This window comes from Tamandua tetradactyla, chromosome 4 (genome assembly GCF_023851605.1).
Source record: "Tamandua tetradactyla isolate mTamTet1 chromosome 4, mTamTet1.pri, whole genome shotgun sequence".
In the NCBI taxonomy this organism is placed as follows: domain Eukaryota; kingdom Metazoa; phylum Chordata; class Mammalia; order Pilosa; family Myrmecophagidae; genus Tamandua; species Tamandua tetradactyla.
Window position 1 is genome coordinate 34,250,295 of NC_135330.1, and position 12,092 is coordinate 34,262,386.

The 12,092-nt window shown below is 39.3% G+C and overlaps 1 long non-coding RNA gene across 1 annotated transcript; it reads right to left on the reverse strand.

Moving 5' to 3' along the window:
* Positions 1-1,818: 1,818 nt before the first annotated feature.
* On the reverse strand, positions 1,819-4,818 carry LOC143678879 (uncharacterized). Its single transcript, XR_013173459.1, has 3 exons — positions 4,330-4,818; positions 3,699-3,830; positions 1,819-2,020 (listed from the first exon to the last, which is right to left on the reverse strand). It is a non-coding gene; the product is annotated as an uncharacterized LOC143678879 (long non-coding RNA).
* Between the last annotated feature and the right edge of the window lie 7,274 nt (positions 4,819-12,092).

The window sequence follows — 12,092 nt, forward strand, 5'->3', positions numbered from 1 at the left end:
TTAGGTCCATTCTTAACAGCTAGGTGTCATTTGTCTCATTTAGTCAGTCCGCAGTTGGCCTAGCAAGTTTTTGGTGTCAGTGGCCTAGGGGAACCAGAATTTTTTAAATTTTATTTTAATCACATAGAAAATACCTGCCCTTACCTGCTCAGTGAAGGACTTTTCCAATATTTAGACTTATCATTGACTGTTTGCTGCTTTTCATGTGAAATTGAATATTTGACCATATGCCAGAATTAAGTAGAAAATTTATTCACAGCTCAAATTTCTTGGTTATAAGCATAGTTTTCAGGAAATGCTTCAAGCTTTCTGTTTGGTGTGAACTTTGGTTTATATTTCTGGTGACGTTTTTATGACTTTTTTTAATTTATGAAAAAATGTTTATCAAGAAACTATTATTATTTCTTAATGCAATTTAGATAATCTGATAAAGGAAACAGAATTTATGACTCTTATCTCCGCTCTCTAAATTTTTGTTACAGAATTAATGGAAAGCTGTTGGGATCAAGGAATGATGACTAGCCTAATGTTTAGAGTGTGTAAACAGCCTTTTTTTTTTACTTATTTAAATATTTATGAAGTTTGAATTTGTTTTGTGAAAAACCTCTAAGTGTTTTTCTGTATTTAGTTTTTGTTGTATTGATTGTGCAGGATTGAAAATTTCATTTAAATATGTGACCGAAAGAATGCAGTTGAGTAAAATACAAAATTTGTGTAGCTGTGAGAACAGTTAGCACTCTTCATGACTGAAACATTTGTCTTTCTTTTTGACACAGCCTCTTTATTTTTAAGCAATCTGCCTCTGTTAACTTTTGCCATATGGTAGATAAATACCTTACTCTATGAAATTGGAAATTCATCCACGTTGGAGCCTCTTCTTTAGTACCTGACAGCCACTATCCAATGACCCGCTTTATTCCTCTTGCTTATAATTACATGTAGAATCCTTCTTAAGCAGTAACCCAAGTTCTTAAATTCTCTTTTGACACTGTTTCATATGCTGAATATCAAACCTAGCTCCATCTTGCAGCTGTAATTCAGCACTTTTTCAGCTTCCTACTTGATTCCACATTCAGAGCCTTTGCTGCAATCCTTCTAATCTTCCTAGAGCCTGTCACTGTCAGGTGGTTCTCAAACGCCAAGTAAATGATGTTTGGTAGGAACTTTTCCCTAATCTGTAAGTCCACTGGACCTTAGCTACAAACCAGAGACTGCTTACTTCATTTACTAGAGCAACTGACTCCTGACAAAAGTGTCCTGTTACTGCAGTGTTGTTACTCATACATTCTGATTAAAACTCTCCTCTGCTATTATATATATGAAAATACCTTTTGGTTAAATAAGACTGTAAGTACTATTTATGATACTTTTAGGCAAAGTTATCCCTACCCAATGTCCCATATTTCCTCCTTATGATACCTTCCTCCTAATGGATAAGTATCTTCCCTTTTGCTTAGAAGGATGAAATTTAAGTAAACAGAGTATATGGGCCAGAGCCAAATGTTTATCCTTTCTTTTCTGAATTTTAAAAGGAATAACACTTCTGTACAGATCTGAAGTAGAACAGTTGAACAAATTGAAAAGTAGTTTGGTAGATCTTTGGCTATAATTAAGTGATGACATTCTTTTATATATTATTTTAGGCAACGGAGCATCTGTTTATCATCAGGTAGACATTTGCATTTGATGTGACAACAATCTGTATTTGATGCAGATTTACTTTTGCTAAACTTTGGTTCAGAAATAGAACTCCACCAAACATTTTGGTCTTTATCTAGTTCCTGTTAGGGACTGATCCAACGTTTGACTTTACCCAGATTCACGAGGCTCAGCAAAATTGCCTCAGAATTTTTATTTAAAAGAAAAATGATGAATTTACAATAAAAGCCAAATCAGGATGTCAGTTGTAGCAAGCATCATGTAATCAGTTGTCAGTAGATCTTTGCTTTGGACCTTTCCAGATTTAGAGTCATTCAACAAATGGAAATCACTTTGTGGTTTCAAATCTAGTTTTTGATGCCTAGGAGATAAAGAGGAAATCTTTTGTCAAGTTTCTCAGCTAAATTAAAATAAATACCAGCTCTTACTGTTATTACCTTACCCTCATATCAGGTTATAAGCATAGGGTACTCTCAAGACATAGCCTTATTAAAGACCATTTGCTTAAGCAATTTGATAGAAATGTGTCTGTCTGAGATAGATTTAATATCTCTTAGCATTTCCAAGTACTATATGCTATGGACCAGCGATTCTTAACCTCTTATTTTAAATAAATATCATAAATGCTAAAGACTATTTCCCCAGAAAGTACACATTTATATAAAATGGTGTCCCAACTTCTGTTGCTAAAAATTGATACTAAAAATCTTTTCGTTGAAATACTTTGCCAACCCTTCATTTTACTTTAAAAAAAAAAAAAGTAAATGCTTTGGGAAATAAGGTCCTTAGAATAATTCTCAGAGGTGATCTTCCCACAACTTAAAATTTTTCCTTCTAATTATACCTTACAGGAAGCTGCCACAAGCTCTCCCTTTTCTACAGATATTAAACTTTAATGCTGTATGTCTATCCTTATTCCTCAAACGCCGTGGTCAAACACCAACAAGCCCTTAATCATATTTGGAAGTTACAGCTACTAATTAGTAGCTACAGCTACTTGTCTTGCATCACTGAAAAAGTTCTAAGAAAAAAATCACCTTATCATCTTTATTTTGGACTTTTCAAATCTTCTTTATAAATTCCTGATGAGAAAAAATATATAAAATTCTTATAATCTAGGCATATGTTGCGGCTTTAAAAGGATTTTCTTCTCCCTGGGTGTTAAATTTTACATGTACATGCACTTTTCTGGGGGAAGGTCTTTGGCTTCCTCAGATCCTCAAAAATGATTAAGAATGCCTGCAGGTATTCTGCATCCTGTGATATAAGACGGAGTGCTTGCTGTACCATGGAGATGGAAACAACTATTTACCTTTGCCCCTTCTCTCTCAAGTGAAGACAAGCAACTTCTGTAGTACAGAGAGAGTAGTTTTAGCTCACAAGGAGTTTATACATTAGTTTTAATAACCACCACTTGCATAGGGCTTTATCAGTCAGAAAACAGCAGAGACAGCTGCCCATAAAAGTTAATGAGCTTAGATCACATTATCACAAGGATATAAGACAAGGTAGATATTTTAAATCTTAGTGGCTTGTTCACTTCTGGATAGCACTACGTTTACAAAGGAGATGGACCAGCATATACAAGAGAATTGTTTAGAAAAAGAACTAATATTTATTGAGTTTGTATAATGTGCCAGGAGCTGTTATAATTGCTTTACACAGATTATCTCATTTAACTGAAGCACAGAAAGGTTAAATATCTTGCCCACACTGTGGCAGAAATTAATAATGTCATAATGATAATATCCACTTACTAAGTACTTGTGCCATATGCCTTATGTATTTTATTTAATTCTCACATCACCCCTTTTCTATTCCTTTTTATTTTCCACAAGAGGAGAAACTCAAAATCCAGAAAAATTACCCAGAGTCACAGCTAGTAAATGGCAGACCAATAAATGTGATTCTTCAAAAGAGTCGTCTTTTCTCTCTTAAACCCACTCCCACTCCCCTACCCATATACTGTTCTTGTCCAGGTCTCCAGTGAGATCCACATTGCTGAATCCAGTAGTCAGTGCTCGTCTTCCCTAGCCTACCTTAGCCGTTGGCGCTCTCAACTGCTCCTCCTTGACACACTTCCTTCCCATGCCTTCCAGGACACCGCATTCTCTGAGGTTCCTCCCAATCATTGATCACTCCTTAGCATCAACTTTGCTGGCTCCTTCTCTCTGCCACGAGGTCATAATGCTTGTGTGCACCAGTCTACAGTCTCTAGCTCAGCTCACTCCCTTGGCAAGTTCCTACAGTTTTGTGGCTTTAACATCTACCTGCTGAGATGTTCCACATTTATGTCTATGTCTGCAGTCCAACCTCCGCTGAGCTCCATATTCAAATGCCTACTTGGCCCCTCCACTTAAATATGCAAATGATATTTCAAACTTAACATGTCTAAAATGGGGCCTATGCCCCATTTGTACCCCAAAACTGTACAACTTAGTCTTCTCCAACCCCGTTACTGGCAATTCCCCATCAAACTCCAAAGCTAAAATCCTTGGAGTTACTACCGACTCCTCTTTCTCTCACACCTCCTTCATTCAGCCAGAAAATCCTATTGGCTCTACAAAATGTATCTGGAATCCAAACTTTTTTACCACTTCCATTCCTGCCCCCCCCCCCCCCCCCGGTCTAAGTCACTATGTTGAGCCTGCGTTATTTTAACATCCTTACCTGGTTTCCCAACTTCCGACATTGCCCTTTCACTCTTTCTCCACAAAGTATCCAGAAGACCCTTTCAGACTAAGTCAGATGATCTCTTTCCTCTGCTCAAAATTTAACAATGGTTTGCAGTTTTACTCATAGTCCCTATAATGACCCACAAGTATGGTTGCCAGACAGAACACAGGATGCCCAGTTAAGTTCGAATTTCAGATGAACAACATTTTTTAAATAACATAATCCATGCAGTATTTCCTAAATCTATCAACCCTACCTACAAGGCCCTACCTGGCCTGACCCCTTTCCCTCTTCTTCAGTCTCTCCCTTCTCACTCAGTTCCCATACGGGTCTCCTTGCTTTCCCTGACTACGAACTGGCAGCTCCCACCTTTGGACTTTTGCTTTAGCTAATCTTCCCCCAGTTATTTGAATCTTCTCAAAGAGATCATTTTAACAATTACAACTCAATTCCAGCACTCCCCCTTACCCTACTCTACTTTTGTCCAATAGCACTGAAATGTAACATGCTATGTAACTTACTCTTTTTATAGTATACTTTCTCCTTCAGGATGTAAACCCCCAGAACAGGTGCGTCCATTTTGCTTATTATTGTATCACAGTAGGCTAGAACAATGGCATGTGGGTACACAGTATCTGCTGAATGATTTCAGAGGTCATGCTTTTTTCCATTGCATTATATTTCCTCCTTTTCAACTTGTTTTATGACAAATATTTTGATAAACTGAGAGTATATAGCCTGGAAAGGAAATTAATAGCAGAGGTGACCCACATGTTTATCTCCCAGCTAGTAAGTGGCAAGCCAGTAATCTGATTCTTCAGATTTTGTCCTGGACATCTTGGTCAAGGCACAGAACTGCCTATTACTTTCCACCCAGGCAATTACCCTGTGCCCTTCACGTTCTGCATTACCCTCTTTTTAATAATAAAAAAAACATTTATTTTTTATGTGCTGGGCCCTAAACTAAACTCCAAGGTTATGAGAATAAACAAAATAATTCCTACCTAGAAGGACCTTGAAATAAGATTGAGGTTCTGTCTGATAAGATGAAAGGGAATTGGACCTGACTCCAGAATCACTGCAAGAGCTACATTCCCCCCTTCCCAAAGAAAGCACCAAATGCTCTTTGTGTCCTATAATCTCCCTCTAGGTTGTTTTCTTCTTTGGTAACTCCAAGAGAAAAACAAGTGACCATTAAGCAGGAGCAGTGAGAAGAACATCTTCTCTACCTCTCTCTGACCCCAGTGCAATAGCTCAGCAGATAAAGCACTGAAAGCCTGTTGGTGTCAGGCTCGCTGACGTCCACAGGAAGGTGGAGCAGAAGAGGGAGTATGTGTCAGTGCACACAGGGGCCCCAAGAAGCAAACTGGCTGCTGAGGGTCATCCCCAACCCACCCCTGCCTCAGGACATCCCAGAAAAGAAGGTCATTACAGCTGGGATCTTAGCGTTTATTCCATGGCATTGTATAGATTTTTGATCCGCCTTACTTTGGTACTATTATGTTCTTGAAATACTGCTTAGAAAAATTACCACCTTAATACTCAGCTCCTAACTAGAAAAGTCTCAATCAGTTTACAGAGGTGTAACGGTAGAACAGAAAATAAAGAAGGAAGTATCTTTGGAATTGGAAAGTCCATTTCTCCCTTCTTTCCAGGTAGACCCTCCAGCATGTATATGGAACTAATAATAAATTAGAGGACTGTTATTTTCTAGTTCAGTGAAAATTTGCTAATGAAGGTTTAACACAGGCTGTGTAACTTCCTGTTCCATCGTGTGAAATTTAACAAAAAAGCTAATTCTTTAGGAAAGGAGTGACTGTGGCCAGGGTTCAAAGGGGACATATGTAGGCCTTGGTATCAGCTAAATGCCAGGAGCAAGAGCTTATTCCCATCTCTTATAAAAAACTGCTGCATGCTAGAACTCCAGACACCCTGGATCTTACCCCAGGGTTCTAGAGGGAAACCTCAGCTAGCAGAATCTTGTAAGGCAGAGCCGGCCCTGGCAAAATTGGAACGTGAGCACTACTGATCCTCAGTACTCTTTAAATTTTATTTTCTACTCTTTTCCCTCTGGCCATCATTTGACTCTGTGCCATGATTGGCAAAAAAATCCCCCTGTCCTGTCCATCTCATCACAACCAACTTTGCCAGGTGGCAGTGATACTTGTTCCACATTTTAGAGCCTAAAATTATTCCCCCAAATTCCCTATTTATGTTTCCAGGAAACTTGGCTATCTAGCAGGGGATTATGACAAAAACCAGTTCAAAAGGGATAAGGTAATGACTAAAAATAATTTAATTAACCCTTCCTGGGTGTTTGCCTTTTGAAAATGCAATGAAAAAAATGAATATCTCATGTCCAGAACCAAATAGGAGCTTCTTATATCCTATTCCTCATAATAATATGGGAATTAACTATAATGCTGATATTTATCCTGAGAGAAATGATCCATTGGCCCTAATCATAAGTCAGATAACTTTCAGATCTTGATCAGCTCTTGCCTTTTTCATACAAATGTCAGTATTCACCAGTATTAGTTAGGGTTCTCCAAGAAATCACAACAGACAGGATATATGCATAAACAATGTAAATATTATGAGATTTATTATAGGAATTGGCATACATGAGTGGGGATAGGCATGTCCTAATTCTGTATGGCAGACCATAAGCTGGAAACTCTGATGAAGCCAACTGGCTGATTGGGTTAGAGACAGAAATTCTTCTTTCTGGCTGCTGAAATAATAAATTCTCGCTTTAAGGCCTTCAAAAGACTGGATGAGACTTATCGCATTGCTGAAAGCAATCCCCTTAGTTGATTGTAGATGCAATCAGCCATAGATGCAATGAACTTACTGATGATTTCAATCAATCCAATACCCTCATAGTATCCATCTTGTTACTATGAGGGTATTCCTTGACCAAACAACTAGGCATTATAACCTAAACAAGTAGACACATGAACTTAAGCATCACACCTTCCCTTGTTTCTAATTTCTCATCTATGGCAACATGGTGAGGTATTATTTTCACTGTGAAAAAATGTTAAATTTCTTCAATACTTCATTCAAAATTATATAATCACATTTAAATTGAAAGATGGTTGTTAAAGATTTCTTCCACAATAAATAAGCCTCCAGCTACTCCTAAAATCTAAGGACCCATATTAAACCAAGGAATTGATCTAAAAAAAGACACTAAAACCAAGTGTGAATAAATGTCCAGATGATTAGTTCTGTATAACTAAACTTCACTTTCTTCATTCAATCAACAAATATTTATTGAGGACCTACTGTGTGCCAGGCATTGTGCTAGATGCTAGAGACAAAAATTGTTCCTACCTTAAAGGATCTCACAGTTTGATGTGGAGGACAGGAAGGGGGAGGGAGGCCAGAGTGGGGGGAACCTGTAGATAAGCAATCCCAATAAGCTAAGTGCTTTTGTGGAGCTTGTCTGAGGAACCTTGGAAGCACAGAAAGCACCCTTTACCTAGCCTAGGATTGGAGAGAAAGACATATTGCAGAAAAGATTTCTAAAACCTGTGGTAGTTTTGAAGGTCATGTACATGTCTCTAGATTTAGTCCATGGGATATACTTCAAATGCACTGAAGTTAAAATACAGCTTGTCATAAGAAAAAAAGGAAATACAAGAGATCACTTCCAGTTGGTTGGGGAAAAAAAATCAAAAGTCAGTTTAAGGAAAATTGCCCAAAACTTATAAACAAGATAAAAGATGATTATATCACCTTTTATGTCATGCTAAGAACATTTTCTAATAACCTTACCTAAAGGTCATCTAATTTCTAAATGTAACTTTATTTGCACAACTGATTATGGCCCAACATTTTGTAAGTCTCTAGAATTTGTGAGGTGGTTTTCTTTTCTGTCAATGTAAAGAAGATAGCCCCAAATGTTATGGTTTATTGTCCTGCAGCATTCCTTTCCTATCTCATTTACTATGAATATCTCATGTTTTCACGTTATTTTTGAACTCAGCTTTGCCATTCTGCTGGTTTAATCATGAATGAGTTAAATAAAACTTTGAAATGAGCTCACTGTTTTTTTTGAATAAGAATTATGTTTTTAACTTTTTGAGAATTATACTGTGGCAAAGTATGAAATAAATAAATAGTTCATTGCAAAAGCAAATCTATACAAAGGATTTATTTAAAACCTTATTAAATGCTTTAAATTTACTGGCATTATCCAATACCCATTAACTACATTAATCTCAATTTTCCATAGTGATATTCAGTAATGTTCCAGACTCAGCACTTTCATCCTGGAAGCAATCTGAGCTATTGTTCTGCCACTCATATACACTAATTTATGTGCATATAATTATATACAGCAGGGAAATGATTTCACTGCTTCTTCTGGGGGCCTTATGGAGGTATTAATTTGTGTTTTTCCTTGGGATTTAAAAATTCTCTCAGAAAACCCATATGTTTACAGAGATGATGTGAGAGCACCAGAACCAAATAAAATCACATGTAGCAATTGAGAAAATTCATACTTGCCAGAAAATCACCTTGCATCCTACTAGGAGTGGTGCCATACTGTAGGGAGGACACTTTCTACCAAGTTTGACAGCATAGAACCCATTCAAGGTAGTGGAGGAAAAAGGCTGCCCAAAGAGGCAGGAGCCAAATGAAAATGGGCCTTGTAAGATGGAGGAAGAAGTTAGGAATTTTGAGGGCAATAGAGGGATCTACCAAAGGATTTCAAATGCTTAGAAAGATCAGTTTGACAGTAAATTTGAAGCATAAATTTACTGTCAAAGAGAGACAGTAAGCGACAAGACTAGAAATAGGGAAACTGGTTAAAAGATTGCAGTAATCCATAATCCACCAGTGATAATGAAGGCCTAAAGTAGGGTGTAGGGGACAGAGAGGATCAGATTAATTCCCCTTGCAAAGGAGTAGTTCAAAGATCTTACTCAGAAAATACAACTATTTTCCTGTTTTCGCTAATCTGTTGTATGAAAAAGATTTCAAATAGTAATCTTACCTATGGGTTCTTGGGTCCATTAAAAGGGGAATACCCAGTGACATTTGGCTTCTCTAGCTATATCTATGCTGTAATATGCATTAGAACATACAGTTAATTCATGAGACTTTCCCTACATTCTTTGCAAGAGAAGTCTGAAGAGAACAGGTCATGTGGAAGAAATTCTGAACTTCGGTTACTTTCCTTCTAGTCTTTTGATATTCCAGTAAATCACTTATAACTAATTGAACATCCTTTACTCAACAAATGTATCATTTCCTTATGCTGGAGCTGATATTTTCTTTGGCAAGTACTCAAAAGACAGATGAGTTGACCTTAAAGAGGGGAGGTCAGAGGTCCCAACCTGTTAAGACTGAGAAGAAAGCAATTGAGTAGCTCAGGACCTCAAGCCTTCTGGGAAGTTGGCATAGTAAGAATCTCTGAAAATCCTCTCCTCCATAAAGCAGTGAAAACACTGAAAAAATTGTTATAATCAACATTTTCAGAACTCTGGAAATCAACCAAAGGCATGTGGCAATCCAGAGAGTGCTTCAAATAACTTGGCTAGCAGATGAAAGATTTGCCATTGTTTAACTTGCCCTATTCCTATCACTACCTCCCCAGCTCTGTGGTAGCTTTAAAAACTGACCTACTGCAATCACAGTGAACATCAGCAGCTGGCAGCCACTGGAAGGGGCAAAAAGGGGTTGGACCTCCTTCAAAGCCTCATTACCACAGAGCTGTCATCATTTGATTTGACAGATAGTGCGATGGAAGACTCCACTAGCAAGGCTGTCTTCATTTGACCTGACTAGGAGCATAGCACATATGAAGACCTTTTTCCCTGGGGGCATTTCTTAAAAATAATTAGAGGCAATAGTTTAAAATCACCGATGCTTGAGACAGTGATTAACAGATAGGGCAAACAATTACATGATAGAAAAGCAGTTGGCTAAGCAGTGTCTTCTGCAATGAGAGATGCTTAGCATAATCACCTGAAAGCTTTTAAGGAGAATTCAGAAAGGAGAATCTTTCTCTCCTTTCTTGAGCCAGCCAGTCTCTCCTAGGAATTTCATTGAGGATCTTCATTAGAGCTGCCAGCTTGTATCCTGCCTTAGAAGTTTGGGACTCTTGCATCCCCAGAGTTGCTGGGATGAGACACTTTTATAAATCTCAATTTACAGATATCCTGTTGGTTCTGTTTCCCTGAGAACTCTAATAGAAGTACCAAGTCAATTCAATGGGGAAATAATAGTTTTTTCAATAAATGGTGCTGAGACAACAGGATATCCACATGAAGTGTTTGAAAGTTGGATCCCTACTTCATAACATATGTGAAAATTAACTCAAAAAGGATCAAAGATCTAAATGTAAGAGCTAAAACTATAAAATTCTTAGAGAAGGGACAGGAGGGTGACTGAGGTGGCAATTCGGGAATGTAGCTGACCTGGGAGAGCCTTCTGTACCACATGCGGCAGCCCTGGTTGCAGAGGCAGAGGAACTGAGAGGCAGAAAGCTGGAGCCTGGCATGGAGGCACTGAGCCCATGGGAGTGCACAGACTGGAGCATAGGATTAGGAAGTAAGCCAGGCTGCATTCCTTGGGTTCACCACCCTCAGCAGCACAGCCCTGTGACCAGGGACTCACCTGACACCCCAGCACCTGAACCCCATCACCCTCTCCCATTCCCCGTGCTCTAGGTGACCCCACACCACCAGCCCCCAGTGCATGTACCTGCCCCCAACCCGCACCCCAAGTGCAGCCCAACCCACCTCTCCTGCACCCCTCCCGAGCACTACCTCCCCCTCCCTGTTCCTTGCAGACTGTTGCCAGAGCACAGAGTTGTGGGCACTAACCTCCGTACCTAGGCTACCCCTGACCCCCACCCATAGGATCGCACAGCTTCACCCCGCCCTCCCAGAGCTCAGCACATCCCTTTACAGCACTCCCAGGCCCACACATGCGCACGGGCCCCCAATCAATTCATTCAGCTCTGGGAACCGCACTTTACAGCAGTCCTGGAACCGCACATGCGCAAAGCCCTCAGCCTCACTTCCCAGCTCTGAGAAAGTGCTGACCTGCACAGCTGGGTCACATCTGCCCCCAATCCATGAAGGTATAACACTGACCTGCAGCCACAGCTCTACACATGCAAACAAAGGGCCCCGTGCCTTAGATCAGCGCATACCAGGGTTATGCCCCCCAGACCGGTGTACCTGCACAGCTACATCCTCCCTGGCTGCTGGGTGCCCACGTTCACAAGCATCAGTGTAACATCCCCAACCTGCACCCATACCTGCCCTGAAACAAATCACCATATTGAGTGCTCCACCCCGTGTCCTGCTCCCTGCAAACACAAGGCCTTAGACTACTGAAATAAATCAACTCTCAAAGTAAATCAATCAAGATATTTACATGTGATGAAGACAGCAGAAGATCACTAAGCATATCACAATGCAGACAGATATAGCCCTGCCTAATGACCAAATTAAAACACCAGAGGAGACACAGACGTTGGAACAACTAATCAAAGATGTTCATACAACTCTACTTAATAAAATAAGTGGGACAGCAAATGACATAAAGGAGATCAAAAAGACAGTAGAAGGTGGGCCACAGTGGCTCAACAGGTAGAGTTCTCACCTGCCAAGCTGGAGACCTGGGTTTGATTCCCGGTGCCTGCCCATGCCAAAAAAAAAAAAAAAAGACAGTAGAAGAACACAAAGAGAAATTTGAAAGAATAAATTTTAAAATAGCATAAATCACAGAGA